This window comes from Ambystoma mexicanum, chromosome 12, assembly GCF_040938575.1.
Source record: "Ambystoma mexicanum isolate Mex_15411 chromosome 12, UKY_AmexF1_1, whole genome shotgun sequence".
Classification (NCBI taxonomy): domain Eukaryota; kingdom Metazoa; phylum Chordata; class Amphibia; order Caudata; family Ambystomatidae; genus Ambystoma; species Ambystoma mexicanum.
In genome coordinates, this window is record NC_090936.1 from 1,231,810,788 (window position 1) to 1,231,830,808 (window position 20,021).

The window sequence follows — 20,021 nt, forward strand, 5'->3', positions numbered from 1 at the left end:
ACATGCCTGTCTGTCTGGGCGGTATATATCTATGTGTATGGAATGTACATGCCAGTGAGTATAGAAAGAGCATGCCTGCGTACAGTCAATACGCCAGTGTGTATGAACAGTGCACGTGCCAGTACTTGCCAAGATCAAAATCCCTGGCGTGCAGGTAGCTTGCAGGATGAGAATGGCTAGACCCCCCAGGACACCCCAGGACAACCTTGTTAGATAAGGGGGATCAGCACAAGGCCCATAGGTTAGCCTGTGGTGGGATGCTCAGAGCATCTGTGAGATTCCTGTGACTGCCCAGATGTGGGTAGAGTCTGTAGGGGAGTAAATGAAGTGAAAGCAGGGAGGGGATTATGGGGGCACGCTCCTAAGGAGCATAGCTTGCCAGGCTGTGGCAGCCGGAGCCCAGCTGCTAAGAGGAAACTGCCAGTCTCGAGAGGTCCAGGGGGGGCACTTGAAGTGTACGCTTGAATAAACACCCGTTTAAAAATAAAAATATTGTTATACAGTTATAAAGTAACCTTCAATATTATTAATTTTATCAAACAGAAAAAACAAAAAGGCTACAAATTACATTAGATTTTGTTCCTCCTCATAAGACACAACCATTCTCACATGTATACTCTAAGAAAGAAAGAGATCCTTCTAATAAAATCGATATGACGCAATACAAATGGCTAAAACCAGCAATAATGACATCACCCGTCACCTTAAAACCAGCCCACATTCTATAGCAGCAGATTCGGTACATGAATCCTGAACTGGAGCATTCACGGCGGAGTGTCTATCTGTCCGGATTTCAAAAACCCTGTTACGGATAACACTCTGCAGGTGGTTCTAGCAGCCAGGCAAACGCTCCAAACCGCCTCTTTCTCATCCTACCCAATGAATTTGCAAGGTTTTGGAGATGGCTCATTCTGGATCCATGGACGGCCGGGCAGTGGGGAAGAAGGTGGTCAGGTGCCTCCACATGGACCTTCTGCAGTGAGCATGCTCTGTCATGCCTGCGCCATGGGCGCACACATTGGCAACCATCATGGACTATTTGTAATTCATTTATCTTCAGAATACTCTTGGAACAACCCCTATTCACACTTTGGTACTTAATTCCCATTTGCGTGACTTTGGTGCCTTCTTATATAACTCAACTAACTACATGTACCACAATGCACCTTGCTACAGCTATCAATTCCTGGCCATTCTCATTCGTCAGCATTGGAACCACAATCCTCAGAAGCCCTAGGGATCAGTGCTGCTTCCACCATCTCAGGACCAGAGAGGGAGGAGGCAGATTGTATTCAGGTGTGCTGCTCCAGGTGCTGCCAATTAGCCTGCCTCAGTACAGGGCAGGGCGGTATTTAAGCAGCTGCCTGCAGGAGCGCAGTCTCTTCCATCAAGAGTCCTTCCAGCCCCTTTTTGCCTTTTGTCTCGAATTTGTATGCTGTTCCTGCTGCTGCTGCATTTTCCTGCTTTTGTTCCAGTGCTCTTTCTGGGCTCCCTGTCTTGCAGCCTGCTACACCCTGCTGCCTACAGCCCTAGCCTTTTGGGCTCCCTGCCTCACAGCCCTGCTCCTCTGGGCTTCTTGCCTTGCAGCCTGCTACACCCTGCTGCCTACAGCCCTAGCCTTTTGGGCTCCCTGCCTCACAGCCCTGCTCCTCTGGGCTTCCTGCCTTGCAGCCTGCTACACCCTGCTGCCTACAGCCCTAGCCTTTTGGGCTCCCTGCCTCACAGCCCTGCTCCTCTGGGCTTCCTGCCTTGCAGCCTGCTACACCCTGCTGCCTACAGCCATAGCATTCCGGGCTCCCTGCCTCGCTGCTCTGCTCCTCTGAGCTCGCTCCTTGCTGCTCTGCTCCGCTGGGCTCCCTGCCTTGCAGCCTGCTACTCTCTTCTGCTTTCAGCCCTGACCCTCGGGTCTCTCTGCCTCTACGCCCTGTTCCTTTGGGTTCGCTCCTTGCTGCCCTACTCCTCTGGGCTCTCTGTCTGCCGCCTACTACAGCTCGCAGTCCTGCTCCTCTGGACTCTCTGCCTAGCAGCCTACTACAGTCCTCTGCAATCCACTACAGTTTTTCTGTACCTTGTACCATTTGGTACTGCAGCCCTGCTTCCTTGTTTGCAGCCCCCTCTTTCCTGGCTGCTGCTCCCTTGCTCTCTTCCTTGTTGCAACCCCTTGTTCTTGATCCCTGTCCTTCTCTTCCTTGACTCCTCTGTCCTCCCCTTTAGTTTACCCATTTCTATTGTACTGTTTCTTCTTTCATTCCCTTCTGCTAGATTTCTCTTAGACTTCCTTTTCCCTGGTTTTTTTCTGTTCTTGTCTCTCTTGTGTCTTATGTTGATCCTTTGTACAGAGCTTGACTGTTGGTTTCCGGCAGGCAACCTCTGCCCCTTCCTTTGTCGCGTTTTCTGTTTAACAGACACCCACAGCTGTTGTTCCCAGCCATGAGCAGACAGAGTGGGCCTCTGTAATAGTAATCCGTGCAGAAGGCTGGAGTTTCCAAAGGTCCGTGGAACACTCTTTTTCCATATCTGCATACACCCCAAGAGGGAATCCAGTTTGTTTGTATCTTTGTATTTCCTGCCCCTTTCTGTTCACAACTACAGTTGCCTACTTTTCTTTCTTGATGAGTTTCCGGCTGTGTGTGTACTTGTCTGTCACCTTACATCAACACAGCCACCCAAACCCAACCTGGGGGCCTTGTGCCACTCTTGACAGAGTGCCATCCTTGAAATGCTCAGAGAGTAAAAGACAGCATCACACCTGCACCTCTTTCGCTAAAACCAGGTTCCACTTGAACACTTGAGCTTTTATCTGGATAAATTGCCAGATATGGGGACAGGACCCCTGGTCCTTTATAATCGAGAGCGAGCTGCTCTTAGGATATCATAGGAGTGCATTTCCTCCATGGTGGTTGCCCTATCAATCTCATAGAGAATCCGCTTCAATCGCCCCGGATTCTCAACTAGGACCCACTCTATAGCCCTGTTGTCTCGAGCAGGATGGAACACTGGTGGGAAAAATCAGAAATCAAAGCGTCCACATTCATGTCTAAAATATTCTTTAAATCACTAAAAAGGGAATTCTTCACCGGAACTAAAATCTTATAAAAAAGTGATAAGAACTGGGTCCTACATTTTACTGAATAAAGGCTGAGCTCATATGTAACTGCTGCTACCAGCACGAAGCTGGGTATTCTAAGAGCACGTCTCCAAATCCTTCCCTCCAGGTTGAGCAATAAATCTAAAATCCAAATCGCATGGATCTCTATTCCATATAAGATCTTAGGGAGTATTTTCCCCTAATAAGAATGGGGATCACAGAGAACTTTCCACACCTAGAGTCCCCCCTGCGCAGTTGATTGGAGAGTATACTCACACACATGTTAAGCCGATCTTTAGTATGTTACTTATGTTCTTTCGATGTACTTGGGAAGCCAAGGTAGATAAGACTGTCTACTCTTTCTAATCGGTCAGCTCCCACTCACCAAGTAAAGCCGGAGATTTCCTTTTTTTAGTGCACTGGATAACCTTTGTGTTCGAAGGGTTCTCTGTGCGGGAATGTGCATGTGCTACTCAGTGTTAGGCGGAAACCTGTGCAGTTCCCTCTGGGACCACTGCAAAAGATTTAGGACTACAGGTGTTTGGCAGTAAACCCACTTGGTAGCAGTCTGTACCACACAGATTCACTTGGTAGCTGTGGCTGAGCAGTCAGACTTCCCTCAAGAAGAGTTAGGCAGTATGTGGAGTACACAAAATAGGGCAATTTACACAGTAGAACAAGCAAACACGGAACAGAGCTTCGGTGTAAAGATATATAGTTATTTATTTATAAAAACACATCTATGAAAAACACACTAGCACTAATGCGGCAAACAACTTCAAGCACAATTACTATAAGTAAATCAATCCCCCTAACAATAGTTCGACAAGTCTAGGTTCAACGGCACCACTTATCTGCAGACAGAGGTGAATGCTTTAACCTAGAAGGTACTCTAGTATTCGTTGGGACGGGAGAGAAAAGGCAGGGTATGAAATCAACTCGGTACCAACACTTTTACGAACAAATGCAAGGCAAGTAAGGCAGGGTCTACTGTAGATCGCAAAGTTCAGAGGCCAGGCCCACTCGGAGAGAGGCAAGGCGATATGTCCCAAAAAGTATCACAGTGGAAATGCACTTCGAGTCTTTGTCGCAAATTGTCACAGAAAGATTGGACCAGTTCAGAACAGAAAGTTTAAGAAGGCTTGTAGGCGACCCAATGGAGAGGCGAGGATTAAGACACCTCACGCTAACCGTCACAAGGGAAGCCAGGTGGACACGGTACCTTGTATGTGGAGAGGCAGCTCCGGCGGGGGCAGTTGTTCCTGGTGGTGGATGCAAGTTGGGGCTTTGCCAAGAGAAGAGATGCTCTCGTCGTCGAAGGAAAGTTGAAGATCGTTGCACCACCAGGGAAGAGACCAGCCGCGGAGTGCTCCGTCACAAGGCACCACCTTTTGGTCACGGTACGGGTTAGTGGCTATCCGGTTGCCGGGGTGCTCAGCACGGGCAATTCGACCACTACGCCCTGGAAGCGAAGAAAAAGCAAAGGGGACTGGTTGTTCCCACCAGTCAGGGGAAGAAGACTCTCCAGCCGGGAGATCTCCTCTGTCGTTGGGAAGTGGTGAGTCGGTTCAGCAGGGCTCCACCGGAGGTGTCGTCATTGCAGGTCGGCTCAGCTTTACCCTCGTCTGATTCTTAGGTCCTGTGGCGACTTCTGAAGATCCAGTCCCAAAAGCCCTGCTTTTATGCAGAAAACATCCATTCATTCAGCCTAGCTGTCAATCAAAACACGCTGAGTGGTGCGCAGGTGGCTCACCACTTGGGCCAATCACACCAGAGTGCGACTTGAGTTGGCAAGGCAACTCAGTCCAGGGTGCCTAAACCCCCTCCCACACCCCCTGTGGTACCCAGACAGAATGGCACCACTTTGGAGGGCCTCTGTGCAGAAGCCCGCCAAAAGTGGAACAAAGGACTCAACATTTGGTTTAGGAGTCACAGAGACGAACACAGACGCCATTTTAAAAACCGAGTTCTGGCAGAAAATACCAACCGATAGATTTATTTAAGATAAATAAACCGGTGGTATGTTAGAGATTAACGAGAAAAAGTATTAACCTCCAATAATGGGAAGAATCCCATAGAGTTATATTCGGGGTCGAATATAACAAGTAGTTTCCACTGCCACCAACCAAAACTCGACGAGGGGGGATGGGACAGTGCCCCCTCGAATAACAGACCCAGGGGTAATCGAATTACCCCTACTAGTACGTCCACAATAGGATGGTTTGTACTAGTTCTGTTAGTAAATTTAGGTCTAGTAAAGCCAATGGTGACTTTACATGCCCTGGGAGACAGTAGTCAGTCCCCGGGTATGGAGTCTATGATGGAGGTCCGCTAGGACGCCCCAGTGCTACGGCACAGAGGGTGCGTTGTAACACACATAGTAAAACATAGGAGACCCTATGAAGTAAAAGACCCCATAGCCCATAGAACACATGGATATTCAAAGGAATTACACACATACATGTCCAAGAGTGGGAGAAAAAGAGTCACACTCTTGGCAGGATGGAAAAAACAAACTCCAGAAATCCAGCAAAGCTGCTGGGGGACTCACTAGGTTAGGAAATTCAGCCTAAACAGAGAATTCTCCCTAACACTCAGTAAAAGCTGTGAGCAGATGTTGTAGGCCAATCTGTGTGCAATTGAACAGGAGGAAGTCATCTTCATCGGACCGCCATATTAGTTTAAGCTTCTGGATTTTCGCTGTGGTAAATGCATCAACTTCTAGACACTCTCCAATATTAGATAAAGAGGTCAAACAGACAGGGAGCCAATACGCATCCCTGCCTGACTCCCCTGAATGTGGGCACAATACGGGATAATGATCCCCCTGGTTCGGTCTAATCTGAAAGTTTGACCCCTCGTGCAAGCCAATTAACAGGCGCAACTAACCCTGGGGAATAATATGGCCCATAACAGCCCTCAATTTAGCACGTCAAAAGTAGCAGAAAGATCAATGGAAGCCACGAACACTGACTGACTCATTTTTACCAGACCATACCTGGCTCAGAATAGATTTTAGCATAAACCCATTGAGAGAAGAGCCCACAAATTTTCTAAAGCTGCTCTGCCACTTTTGGATCTTGCCCAGGACGCTTTGCCGCCTCTCCAGGTTTTCCAACAGTAAGACTGAGAAGGCCTTGCTGTCAACGTTAAGTATGGCAATCGGCCGGTAGTTATGTGGATTAGCACGGGAGCCTTTCTTAAATATGGGCACAATATATGCCATGCACCAATAGGATTCAGCCACGAGATTGAATAATAGCCAAGGTAGCAGCCCACCCGTAAACAGAAAATTCGATAGGTGGTTCGACCCTCAACTTCCACCCTCCATCTCTCGGTGAGTCAGAAACACATTCATACTTTCCCCTTCACTAAGGGCAAAGCAAATAGCTTCTGAAAGTGGATTACCCGATCCTCCTCAGAAACGGAATCAATCTGTAAGGACACTTGGGGGGGTTTCCAAGTCGTTAAGCAATCTCCAGAAAACATGGACCTGAAGCACAGATTCTACATCATGCTGCGTTCTAACAGCACGACTACCCCTTAGCCAATTCTTATGAGTCTGCTTCAATTGTTTGATTTTACAATGCAACTCCTGTTGCATATACCCCATCTGTTTCTTGAGACAGATTGTCAACCTAACTAAATGTCCCTATCTCAGAAATACCTAAAGTCTTGAAGCGTGGATCTGTGCGCAACCTAGCCGGGAGGGTTGATATTTTTCCTGGTTTAAGGTAAGTGGGACTAAGCAGTCTCGGGGCTGGAGGACTCTTTCCTAACAATATGTCTGTGTGTATGAACAATACATTCCTGTGAGTAAGGACAGTACATGCCTGTGTATATTGGCAGTAAACTCCTGCAAGTACAGGCAATGGATGCCTGTGTATATTGGCAATAAATGTTGTGTATATAGACAGTACATGCGGGTGAGTACAGACAGTACATATGTGTTTATGGTGTGACAATTTTCTTCTACCCAAGGGGGAGCCCTTCCCATGATGCCAGGGATATGAGGCCACTACACAATAGTCCTCCTAGTGGTAGTTCAATGCGGGAGGACCGCATAGCAAGGGACTCAACTCTGCGGACGAAGATTATCACTTGGAGTACAGCCCATTGAATGTTGTCACTCGCCGACATTTCCTATCCCTCCCTAATGTTCAGAACCACTCCATTCAAAGCAAACCTATGTGTTGTTGTAACATAGGAGATCAAGCCAAAGTTACTAGGATGAGGAAGAGCACAGGAGACATGAAGATCATTGACTGTGCAAACACTGGTACGAGGTAGCCCCAAGGAGGCATGAGGATTAAGTTGTTAACATAGATGAAAGACCTTTATAAACCGCATGGGAGGATCTGGATACAACGTATAAAAAGGATCAAATTACTATCAAATGCGTCAAGCCCAGCCGCGGAGCCAATTATAGCCATCAGAGGAAGCACGTGTAGCAGATCTCCAACTTGGGAGATTCAAATCCTGCTGGCGGACCAGCCGGAGGAAGACGTGGAGAATCCTGGCGAGCAGCTGTGGTAGTTCTCCCCTGGATCTGCCGGTGCAGATCCGAGCACACAACCAAGAGAGAGAGGCATGCTGAGCCATGTGGGGACACGCCGCACTGCAGGTCCTGACAAGGAGAGAAGTCCCAAGAGCTGACCGAGACAATCCCAGTCCCAGGAAGCCCCAGTGATATAAGGAAGCCCCCGAGAAGGGACTGGGACCTGAAAGCCAATACGAAGAGCATGAGAGGAAATCTTCCTTAGCACAGTGAGAAAGAGAGAACCAATGACCAGAAGAGCAGGGTCTGGGACACCAAAAAGATTTTGAACTTTGTTAACAGCAAACCAGAGTGGCAAAGTCTACTTGAAGCTGAAAGCTGAAAGCAGTAGCAAACAACTGTGCCAAACAATACCAGGAGATGGAATCATCCTCCTGGTACAGAACGATGAGTTGTGATAAATATGCCAGGGAAAGGGAGGCATTCCCTCTAGCCTGGTTGTGCCAAACAATAAAAGGAGAAGGAAGGCATTCTTTTGGTCCTGAGCTGAGAGTTGTGCTAGAGACACCGGGGGAAGGGAGTGATTCCCCATGGTTTTATTGGAAACTGTAAAGATGTACGCCAGAAGAAGGGAGAAGCCCTGCAAAAGCTAAACAAAGGGGTCTGGGACCCACGAGAACAAAGGGAAGCATGTAACAAAGGGGCTAGGCTCCACAACAAGTTGGGAAAGTCCCTAGACAACACAGAGGGCTCTGGGAACCACAAAAAGGAGAGTGAAAGTGCACAGCAAGTCGGGGAGACCGAGAGACAAGTTAGAGGGGCCTAGAACCCACATGAGCGAGAGAGGTATACAGGAAGTGAAGATTGCGATTTGTAAAGAAGAACCTCTACAATCAGGTCTGGCAGGAGAGTATACCAGACTTGATGTTACATATTGAACTGGAGAAAGAGGAGGGGAGGACGATTGCCCAGTAATCCTGTTGTGTTTTTTCTGTTTACTTTGAGAGGAGCATTTTTGCAAGATGGCTGTAGGATGCAGACAGGATTGACCACAATTAAGGGATTGAAATAGTTTGTGATGTTTCTTGTCAATGTATTGTACTGAACAGGCATTTACAAACTTGGAAATACTGATAAAGACCAAGCACTAATTCAGAAAGACATGACATGAAGTGTAAGCTTGGGGAATTCTCTTCAAGGAAAGATCTACAGTGATAGGCATGGCAAGACAAATTGGTCTGGCTTTGGAAATTTAGAGGGTAAACCTTAGTTGTCCTGTGTGAGCCTTACAGACGAAGTCTCGCCCTCTGCATTTGCAAGGACAGGTTTATTGGCACTGCCAGTGTTTGTTTGCCAATTGGGCATAGGATTGAATATGCCAGCCATGAGGTTTATGAATAGGGGCATATGTGGCAGCAATGCCACCCAAATTTAGAACTTAAAGATATTTTCACACCAGCTGCTGGAAATACATTTCATGATTAATAAGACAAAGAAGAGAAAATGCACCAATTTATGCACGGACATTTTAACCACATATTTCCCTGGATAACCCCAGAGGAGAGCAGAGGTTTTGTATCAACTAACTACAGAAAGTTTTGTCTCTCCTGTGCAGCACACCATTGCATCAGCATTTAAAGGTCCTGTTACCCCTACCTTAGCCCGGACCAACCCTGCCTCCTCCTATCTCCCTCTTGCTCCCACATGACTGTAGATGGTCTGAATGGAGGCTCATAGTCTTTTTATTTTAAAGGCTGCCGGCCCTAGTCTCTTGCACCTTAGCAAGCTACAGAGGCCGTTTATGTTATGTTATTTGAATTTATTAAGCGCATGTTCGCCGAAAGGCATCATGGCGCTAGAAGCGGAAGCAGCAGTTTTTATGGAGAAGGTTCAGAATAACCTGTAGAAGGTTGCATCATATCTCAATCCCTACCCAATGATACAGATCTTAGTGATGTTCTCTCTTCCCTCCAGCCACTCCCACTCCCATCAGAACACTGCGCTACAGAGGTCAATCCCTACCCAATGATACAAATCTTAGTGATGTTCTCTCTTCCCTCCAGCCACTCCCACTCCCATCAGAACACTCCGCTACAGAGGCCATTGATGGCCATTATATCTCAATCCCTACCCAATGATACAGATCTTAGTGATGTTCTCTCTTCCCTCCAGCCACTCCCACTCCCATCAGAACACTGCGCTACAGAGGTCAATCCCTACCCAATGATACAGATCTTAGTGATGTTCTCTCGTCCCACCAGCAACTCCCACTCCCGTCAGAACACTGCGCTACAGAGGCCGTTGATAGGCATCATATCTCAATCCCTACCCAATGATACAGATCTTAGTGATGTTCTCTTTTCCCTCCCGCCACTCCCACTCCCGTCAGAACACTGCGCTACAGAGGCCATTGATGGGCATCATATCTCAATCCCTACCCAATGATACAGATCTTAGTGATGTTCTCTTTTCCCTCCCGCCACTCCCACTCCCGTCAGAACACTGCGCTACAGAGGTCAATCCCTACCCAATGATACAGATCTTAGTGATGTTCTCTTTTCCCTCCCGCCACTCCCACTCCCGTCAGAACACTGCGCTACAGAGGCCATTGATGGGCATCATATCTCAATCCCTAACCCAATGATACAGATCTTAGTGATGTTCTCTCTTCCCTCCAGCCACTCCCACTCCCATCAGAACACTGCGCTACAGAGGTCAATCCCTACCCAATGATACAGATCTTAGTGATGTTCTCTCTTCCCTCCCGCCACTCCCACTCCCGTCAGAACACTCCGCTACAGAGGCCGTTGATGGGCATCATATCTCAATCCCTACTGTAACGCTCACCTGGTACCCACAGGGACGTCACTCAGCCTGTTCTGACCTCTTATGACCTCAAACCCTTCCCTGGAGTGTACTCGACTGGAGACTGGGCATGAAACACAGGATTGGTAGAGTTTAACTCCCTATTGTCTCTGTGTGCTTGAACCCCTTTTTCCCCGGGGTCCAACCCTTCCCTTTGATCCACAGCTCACCTTGTTTTCTAGGAAAGTGTGCTCTCCGTCCTGCTTTCAGCGCAGGGGCGCATCGATTGATGCGGGCTCGTTGCTGCCTAGTTACTTCACTGGCAAGAGTCCGACAGGTAAGTATAATGAGTCTTTTGAACAGTTCTTTAACTTCGTTCCTTTCCTTCCTTCGATGATGGGCGGCGTCCGGGGCTGGCGATGTTCTGCTGAGATGAGTAGCGCTGAAGGTGAGTGAGAGCGCAATGCGCGATGCGACACTTTCGTATTTGTATTGAACTGAGTTCTTTTTCTGTGTCTTCTAGGTGCCGCGATGTTTTCAGCGTGGATGCCGGTTATGAAGAAGAAATGCGGTGAGTAAGCGCGGTATGCAGCGCCCCTAGATGTTTCCACGCTAACCTGGAGTGTCTTTTCCCTCTTGCAGATGGATGAGAAGTTCCGGAGACAGAGTTCCCCCAGAGCGGCTGGGATTCAGGTAAGCGTTTGAAGCTCATACAGTCTTTAAAAATAAGCAAAGATTTGCTGACTGCTTACTAATGCCTTTTTTCTGTTCTTTTCTCTTTTCCTTAGGAAGCAGCGTGCCGGGATGGGAATGGCACCGCCGAAGATGCCCACAGAACAGAAGGAGCGATGAATGATGGGCAGAAGCGCTGCAAGGTAAGACTGTTCCTACCGGTGTTCTTGTCCTTGCAGGAGCTGAGCGCAGAAGAAAGATGCAGGCCTACTGGAGACCGATCCGAACACGGTGAGTGTCACGCTGCAGTTGCAGAAAACGCAAAGCATGTTTCTCAGCCTGGGCGTGGCTTAAATAGTCTCTGGGTATCCCAGGTGTCTCTGGGCTGAACCACACCCAAAAGTCTAGACTGCACATGCAGTTCTGGGAACCGAATTATGTGGGGGCATCCATCTTGTCCCCATCAATGCACTACAAGCCCAATCCCCAATGTTATCCTATGGGAGTGAGTGAGTCTGGTGCCTAAAGCGCCAAGTCTGACTCCAAGTGGGTCTTTGTAGGGATGGAGAGGCCCTTGAGAGCCATGTAGGTGATTGTGGCCTGGCTCCAGCCTGACATGTTGGAGGGCTGGGGACATGAGGGGCAGGAATCATGACAGCACTCCCCCCAAGGCGCCTCTCAAGGTGGCTCTTCTGTCTGGTCCTGGTTTGTTTGGATGGTTTTGATGAAATCGCCTAAGCAAGCGAGGTGCATGGATGTACTCACAAGGCTCCCATGTCCTGCCTTGGGGACCATACCCCTTCCAGTCTACTAAGTAGTGTAATTTGGATCTGAAGTACTTTGAATCCAGGATGTCCTTGACTTCGAATTCTGGCTCCCCGGCGACTACTACTGGCTGCGGTGGCAATGCTACCCGGGTCCTAGGTTGAACAGGTTTAAGGATAGACACGTGGAACACAGGATGAATCTGCATGCTTGACAGCAAAGCTAGTCTGACCGCCACAGGATTTATCACGGAGGTGACGGTGAATGGACCCAGGTATCTTGGACGGAAAGTTTGGGTTCCTTTAATGGACACGTGTTTAGACGCCAGCCAGACTTTGTCTCCCACTTGGTAGTTAAGGGCCTTTGCTCGGTGTTGATCAGCAAACTTCTTTTGGCGATTCTTAGCTTGAAGTAGGTGTTCAGCTGCCCTTTTAAAGGTTTGAGAAATGGTTGTGTGCAAGGTTTTGACTGCTGGCATTTCCAGGGTTGTAGGAACGTCCAACTCAGAAGAACGTGGGTGCCTGCCATACATGGTATAAAAGGGTGTCTGCCCAGTGCTGGTGTGTAGGGAATTATTATAAGCATATTTAGCTATCCATAATAGGCTGAACCAGCTTCCTTCAGCTTGGTGTAACATGCAATGCAGATACTGCTCGAGCGTCTGATTTGTCCTCTCAGTTTGACCATCCGTTTTAGGATGGTGACTGTTGGATAGCCGGATGTCGATCTGGCCCATAGAGCAGCATTTTCTCCAGAAGTTAGATACGAATTGAGTACCTCGGTCTGAGACCAAAACTGAAGGAAACCCGTGGAGTCGTACGATGCCTTCAAGAAATACCTTTGCGAGAGTGGAAGCATTTGGGAGCCCCTTAAGAGGAATGAAATGTGCCATTTTTGAAAATAGGTCCACGACCACAAGAATAGTGTTAAACCCTTGACTGGGTGGTAAGTCAGTAATAAAATCGAGGGACAACGTGTGCCAGGGTGCTGGTGGAATTTCCAATGGTTGGAATAGCCCAGCCGGTTTCTGATTGGATGACTTGTTTTGAGCACACACTCCACAAGATAGGATGAATTGGATAATGTCTTTAAACCACGTGGGCCACCAATAATTTCGTTTTACCTTGGCTAGGGTTTTAGCGATTCCAGGGTGGCCCTCGATCAAGGAATCATGATAACCGGACATGACTTGTTCTCGTAGTTCTTGGTTTGGTAAGAATAAACGATTACTGAAGTAGGGCAACTGATCTTTTATCATGTAATGTTCTCCTTGTACACTCCACGCTTGTAATTACTCTGGACTTATCAGGTTTTGGATTTCTTCATGTAATTCTTTCTGAGTTATGGTTGCTGTGATTCCTAGGAGCTTGTCACTCGGGATGATTGCTATTGGGTCAGGGGTCTGATACCCTTGCTCTTCCACCCCCATACGGGAAAGGGCATCAGCCTTCCCGTTTTTCACCCCTGTTCGAAATGTAATCAAGTAGTCATATTCAGCAAAAAGAAGAGCCCAACGAAATTGTCGTGAGGATTGGGCCTTTGCCATTTTTAGGTACTGGAGGTTCCGGTGGTCAGGTATTATGGTGATTGTGTGTCTGGCACCCAAGAGGTAGTGCCGCCATGCCTTAAGCCGCCATGCCTTAAAGGCTGACTTAATGGCCAGGAGTTCTTTGTATGTGATACTGTGATAGCGTAATTGAGTTCAGGGGGTGTGAATTTACGCGACCAGAAGGCAACAGGGTGTAACTGGTCTGTTTTGGGGTCCTTTTGTGAGAGGGCAGCTCCCATAGCCATGCTTGAGGCGTCCGTTTCCACCAGGTATGGGAGATCAGGGCGAGGGTGGCGTAAGATTGGGGCAGATGTGAATCTTGCTTTGAGTTCCTGGAAAGCTTCCTCGGCTTCTGTTGTCCACTGGAACTTTTTGTTGCTTTTCCTTAGCAATGACGTGATGGGATGCAGAATTTGCGAAAATCCTGGGATGAACCGGCGGTAGAAGTTTGCAAAACCCACCATACTCTGAACCCCCTTGAATGAATTTGGGGATGGCCAGTTCAGGATAGCATTTACCTTGTGTACATCCATTCGGATTCCATTTGGGCTGAGAATAAAGCCCAGGAATTCGACCTCGGAGACGTGGAATGAGCACTTTTCGAACTTGGCATAGAGCTGGTGTTGACAGAGTTTCTCCAATACGGATCGGACGTGTTTAACGTGTTCCTGCTTTGATGCGGAATATACTAGAATATCGTCGATGTACACTAGAGCACAGACATCAATCAATTCCCGTAGAACATTGTTCATGAAGTATTGAAATGCTGCAGGTGCGTTGCAAAGGCCAAAGGGCATTACTTGATATTCATACAAGCCGTATTTGGTGCAAAAAGCGGTTTTCCATTCGTCCCCCTGTTTTACGCGAACAAGGTGATATGCCCCCCTCAGGTCTAGTTTTGTGTAGATTTGGGCATCTTTGACTTGATCAAGCAATTCAGGGATCAGTGGCAGAGGGTAGCGTTTTTTTACGGTAATCTGGTTCAGTGCGCGATAGTCGATGCACATTCTCAAGTCCCCCTCCTTTTTCGGTATGAAGAATAGAGGACTGGCCGCGGGAGACTTCGAGGGACGGATGAACCCGTTGGCCAGGTATTGGTCAAGATAGGCCTTCAGGTGCTGGTTTTCTGGTTCCGTGAGTGCCTAAATTCACCCACAAGGGATTTGTGCGCCGGGTATCAGGTTGATTTGGCAATCGTAAGGTCTATGCGGTGGCAGGGTATTAGCCTGTTCTTTCTGAAAGACATCTTGAAAGTCCTGGTATTCACTTGGTAGGGTGCCGATTGCCACAGTCGCAAGCGTGGAGGTTCTGGTGTCTATTGGTTGTTTCTCTTGGCGATAACATGTGTGGGCGCAAGTCTCGGGAAAGGCCAATTCTTTTGCTCGCCAATCGATTCGAGGATTGTGAGCTACCAACCATGGCATTCCCAAAATCAACCGGAACTGTGGTGCCTTAATGAGGTCGAAAACGATAGATTCTTGGTGCCCATTCTGGCACAGAAGGGTTAAAGCTGCAGCTGCAGTGCATTGGGATACTGGACCAGAAGCTATTTCCGTGCCGTCGACAGTGGTAACAGTGTCAGTGGTTGATTTAGGGCGTAACGGAAGCCCCATCTTTGCCGCAAGATCCTGGTCGATGTAATTCCAAACGGCTCCACTGTCAATTTACGCTCTTACTGCGTGCATCCAAGATGGTTGTTGGTGATTGATCAAGACCACAGATAGTGCAAAATGGGAGGTCTGTAGTTCACTTTCTTCGCTCGACAAGTGGACCCCTACACTTGCCGGGCTGGGGAGTTTTCCGATTCCTTGATGGTATCTTCCTTGTCCGTGGCCCCTACGGTTCTCCTCGGTGGCTTCACAGGGCACTCTTTAAGGAAATTACCTGACCTTCCACAGTACAGACATAACTGCTGCTGTCTCCTTTTATCCCTTTCTGCTTTAGTCAAGGGGGATCTGACCCCCCCGATTTGCATTGGTTCTCCTGAACCTTCCGTTGTGCGGGCAATATTGTCCTTTGAACGCACATACATGGGGTGAGGGTCCGGTCTGGTTCGATCTGCTCTTCGGTCCTGCAACCTATGATCCAGTTGAACAACAAGGTCAATGAATTCTGAGCAGTCTTTCGGGGGGTTCACTGCGAGAACATCCTTGAACTCCCCCCGCAACCTCCGATGAAATAACGTGGTTCTCTTCTCCACTGGCCATTCTGCTTCAACTACGAGTCTATTGAACGTGGCTATGTATGTTAATAGGTCTTGATTCCCTTGGCGTAGGGACAGAAATTCGTTGTCTAATGCCTGCCCATGAGTACGACGGGCGAACAGCTTTTCCATCTCCTGCTGAAAGCCCCTGAAATCATGCAGCAAAGGATCGTCTTTGGCCACAAAGGGTTGAGACCAGTCCGCGGCGCTACCACTCAGGTAGGATAGCACAAAAGCGACCCGTGATTGGTTATTCGGAAAGGCCCCTGGTCTACAAAGGAAGTGCAGGCAGCACTGGTTCATGAACATTGCAAACCTCTTGGGATCCCCGTAAATCGTTCGGGCGGGGCCAAGGGAACTGCCCCAGGAAGGGTTATCTGAACAGGATTGGCTGATGGTGCTGGAATCGAGGGCACGCTTCCCGGCAATGGTGCATGCCCTACTTGTGACTGGAGAAGTTGCCGGCTCAAATCATCAGTGTGTTCTTTGGCTACTATCAGCTCTCTCCTCAGGGTGTTGGTCTCCTGCCTGGCTGCATGTACTTCGGAACGTAGCTGCCCCAACATGTGGGATAACTGGTTGGTTTCTGACGTTTCCATGACGCCCAGGTGGATTTTGATGTGAGGCTTTGCGTTCTGTAACGCTCACCTGGTATCCACTGGGACGTCACTCAACTTGTTCTGACCTCTTACGACCTCGAACCCTTCCCTGGAGTCTACTCGACTGGAGACTGGGCCTGAAACACAGGATTGGTAGAGTTTAAATCCCTATTGTCTCTGTGTGCTTGAACCCCTTCTTCCCCGGGGTCCAACCCTTCCCTTTGATCCACAGCTCACCTTGTTTTCTTGGAAAGTATGCTCTCCATCCTGCTTTCAGCGCAGGGGCGCGTTGATTGATGCGGGCTCGTTGCTGCCTAGTTACTTCACTGGTAAGAGTTCGACAGGTAAGTATAATGAGTCTTTTGAACAGTTCTCTAATTTCGTTCCTTTCCTTCCTTCGATGATGGCCGGCGTCCGGGGATGGCGATGTGCTGCTGAGATGAGTAGCACTGAAGGTGAGTGAGAGCGCGATGCGCGATGCGACCCTTTCGTATTTGTATTGAACTGAGTTATTTTTCTGTGTCTTTTAGGTGCCGCAACGTTTTCAGCGTGGATGCCGGTTATGAAGAAGAAATGTGGTGAGTAAGCGCGGTATGCCGCGCCTCTAGATGTTTCCACGCTAACCTGGAGTGTCTTTTCCCTCTTGCAGATGGATGAGAAGTTCCGGAGACAGAGTCCCCCCAGAGCGGCTGGGATTCAGGTAAGCGTTTGAAGCTCGTACAGTCTTTAAAAATAAGCGAAGATTTGCTGAATGCTCACTAATGCCATTTTTGTGTTCTTTTCCCTTTTCCTTAGGAAGCGGCGTGCCGGGATGGGAATGACACCGCCGAAGATGCCCACAGAACAGAAGGAGCGATGAATGGTGGGCAGAAGCTCTGCAAGGTAAGGCTGTTCCTAACGGTGTTCTTGTCCTTGCAGGAGCTGAGCGCAGAAGAAAGATGCAGGCCTACTGGAGACTGATCCGAACATGGTGAGTGTCACGCTGCAGGTGCAGAAAACGCAAAGCATGTTTCTCAGCCTGGGTGTGGCTTAAACAGTCTCTGGGTATCCCAGGTGCCTTCGGGCTGAACCACACCCAAAAGACTAGACCGCAAATGCAGTTCTGGGAACCAAAATATGTGGGGGCATCCATCTTGTCCCCATCAATGCACTACAAGTCCAATCCCCAATGTTATCCTACGGGAGTGAGTGAGTCTGGTGCCACAAGCACCAAGTCTGACTCCAAGTGGGTCTTTGGAGGGATGGAGAGGCCCTTGAGGGCCATGTAGGTGATCGTGGCCTGGCTCCAGCCTGACATCTTGGAGGGCTGGGGACATGAGGGGCAGGAATCATGACACCTACCCAATGATACAGATCTTAATGAGGTTCTCACTTCCCTCCAGCCACTCCCACTCCCACCAGAACACTGCCTTTAGAATGAATCAGCTCTCAGTTAACCCCTTCCACCTTTTAGGCTGAGGCAGGAGCATGCCTCCACTTCTGCTTTCCTACTTTCAGGGTTTGCTTTTCAGCTACCAGACTGTCTCCAGTTTTGCTCTGGCCACACGCCAAGTTCACTGCTTAACCCCTTGGATCCCATTATTTATCTCTGAACTTGTCCTCTGGTATCATGAAGCCCAATTGAGCAGTCTTGTTGCGGCCACATTAGTTGTCCAGAGTACGCTCAACTCTGTATTGCCATCTGCCTGTTTCCCCCTTCATAGGTTTGCCAACCCCCAATTCTCCTGACTATTTCCAGCAATGACTATAGCTGAGTGAATGCTTCGCACTAGTCGATTCCTGACACCATTCCTTATCAGTGCATCAGTTCATACAAAGTCACACCATAGTTCATTGTTACCATGTTTCTGAAGCCTGCTGCCAGCCTGCCCCATGGTGCCACTGTTGTAGTATGCAAGTGGAATTCTGTATAGCAGATTGTGCTTGCTTTCATAGTCAACAGCTTCTGTGCTGAGAGGAAGATGTTTTTCCTGGGCTGCATAGAGACGACAAGCAATCGATGACACTTAGCACAAAACTGAGAGTTTCCTCTTGAACATTAGCTTGGAGCACAAGAAGGCATTGTACAACCTGAGCTCTCATGGACTACTCAAGCCCAGGCTGCCTCCCACATGACTGTCGTTCCCGGGAAATGGCGTAAATGGCGTAGTTGCCTCTCGTGCAAAGCTGAGGCTCTAGCTATGAAGGCTCTTGGTCAGACTCCACAATAGCCGCAGGGTTTTACCACAACTCAACCCCAAATCCACCATTCTAGGCATTGCTGGAGATGGAAGCATCGCTCATTGGCTGAATTCATCAGGGAACAATTGTGGATTTCATTCAAGCAGCTGGGATTACCAAAGCTGGCTGTAGATGTGTTGGATGACCATGTGTGAGCTGGAGGTGTAGCGGGAAACTGTCTACTTCAAGACGTTGATGGGAGGTGCTGGATAAGGATGAGTATTGGCCCCTCTCCTTTTTCCTTCATAAATACTTTGCAGGGTGACCCACCCGATGTTTCTTACTTGGGAGGTCAGAGGCGGGCGATACCTCTGTCTGTCGAAGACATAGTCCTGATGGCAAGAATTTCAGTCCCATTCAGCGACTCACCGCGGTTTATGCTGACACCGCATATGGTAGAGAAGTCGCAGGGTTAAGCCCACAAAATGAATTGCTTGTCATATGGGAAAGGGTGCATGATTTGTAAAAAAAAGCAATCTACGACGGGTTTGGGTGGAAAAAGGTTAATTCTTGCAATTATCTTAGCATTGGATTTCAGAATAACATGGCATGGAAAGGATACGCCAGCCAACTAGCCACTAGAATGGCAAAGGCTGACCAGGGGCAGTGCTGTGATCAACACAAACAGTTGGTAGTGTCACAGATCATGAGACCAACAGACACCTTAAAGCCAATTTCTATAATTCAAGGGTCAGTATTGTGCAAAAGAAAACATTTTTTTTAATGGTTGACTGAAGTTATTGGGCCTCATTACGAGTTTGGTGCTAAAAATCAGTAATTACCGGCATGCCGGTATTAATGTGACCATGTTGCACTGTGCCCGTAATGAACGGGAGATCACAAGTCTGCGTGCACGTGCGTACCGGCATGCCAGTACGGATGTACCGCCGCCGGTAAGGTCCCCCACCCCACCGATAGTGGCATCAAGAAATGCGTTTAAACCTCCCCCGCCACTGTTGGCAACCTAAATACCGGTACTGTCATTACCGGTACTGTCATTACCGGCACCGGAAGTAACGTCATTGTGCCGGAACGGGAAATGCACCTGCAGCCATCTTGAGAAACAAAATCCATTGCAATCCTCGGCAGACAGGACCTGAGCACCCAACTTCCCAATACCTACTGGTGGACAATGTCGAAAGTCACCAAGAAAGGCGCAACACGTTTGCGAAAACCACGTTTCAGCGATGAGCTGAATATGTTCGCTGATACGCTAGTGGAGCAGGCAGATGTAGTATTTTGTGCAGATCTCCACCATACTTGCCAACCCTACCAATTTAGGCGGTAGGATACCGCTTTTTACTGCCTACCGACTTCTGTGGCTGCACTACGGCTTTTTCAGGCCTCTGTCTGAGGCCCCAGAGCACTGGGATCACGTGACTCCGGCTCTGCCCTGCTGCGCACCAAGCAAGGCTTGGTTGTGTGGTGTGTCTGCATTAGTGGCAGTGCCTGCAGCGCCGTCAGTGCCATCCTCCGGGCAGTGCTGGTCACGGTGCCTATTCTCTCACGACTGACTTTGCTGAGAACCAACGCAGCCTCTCTGAACAGTCGTATGTCCACCCTCTATCTAAACGTCACATAATAAACGGCGCTTGCGGAGTCATGGCATTATAAAGACATAA

The 20,021-nt window shown here is 48.6% G+C and overlaps 1 protein-coding gene across 3 annotated transcripts in view; it reads left to right on the forward strand.

Annotated features, from left to right (window-relative positions):
- Positions 1 to 20,021, forward strand: part of GLT8D2 (glycosyltransferase 8 domain containing 2) — a 333,232-nt gene that overhangs the window by 196,620 nt on the left and 116,591 nt on the right. The window lies entirely within an intron of this gene.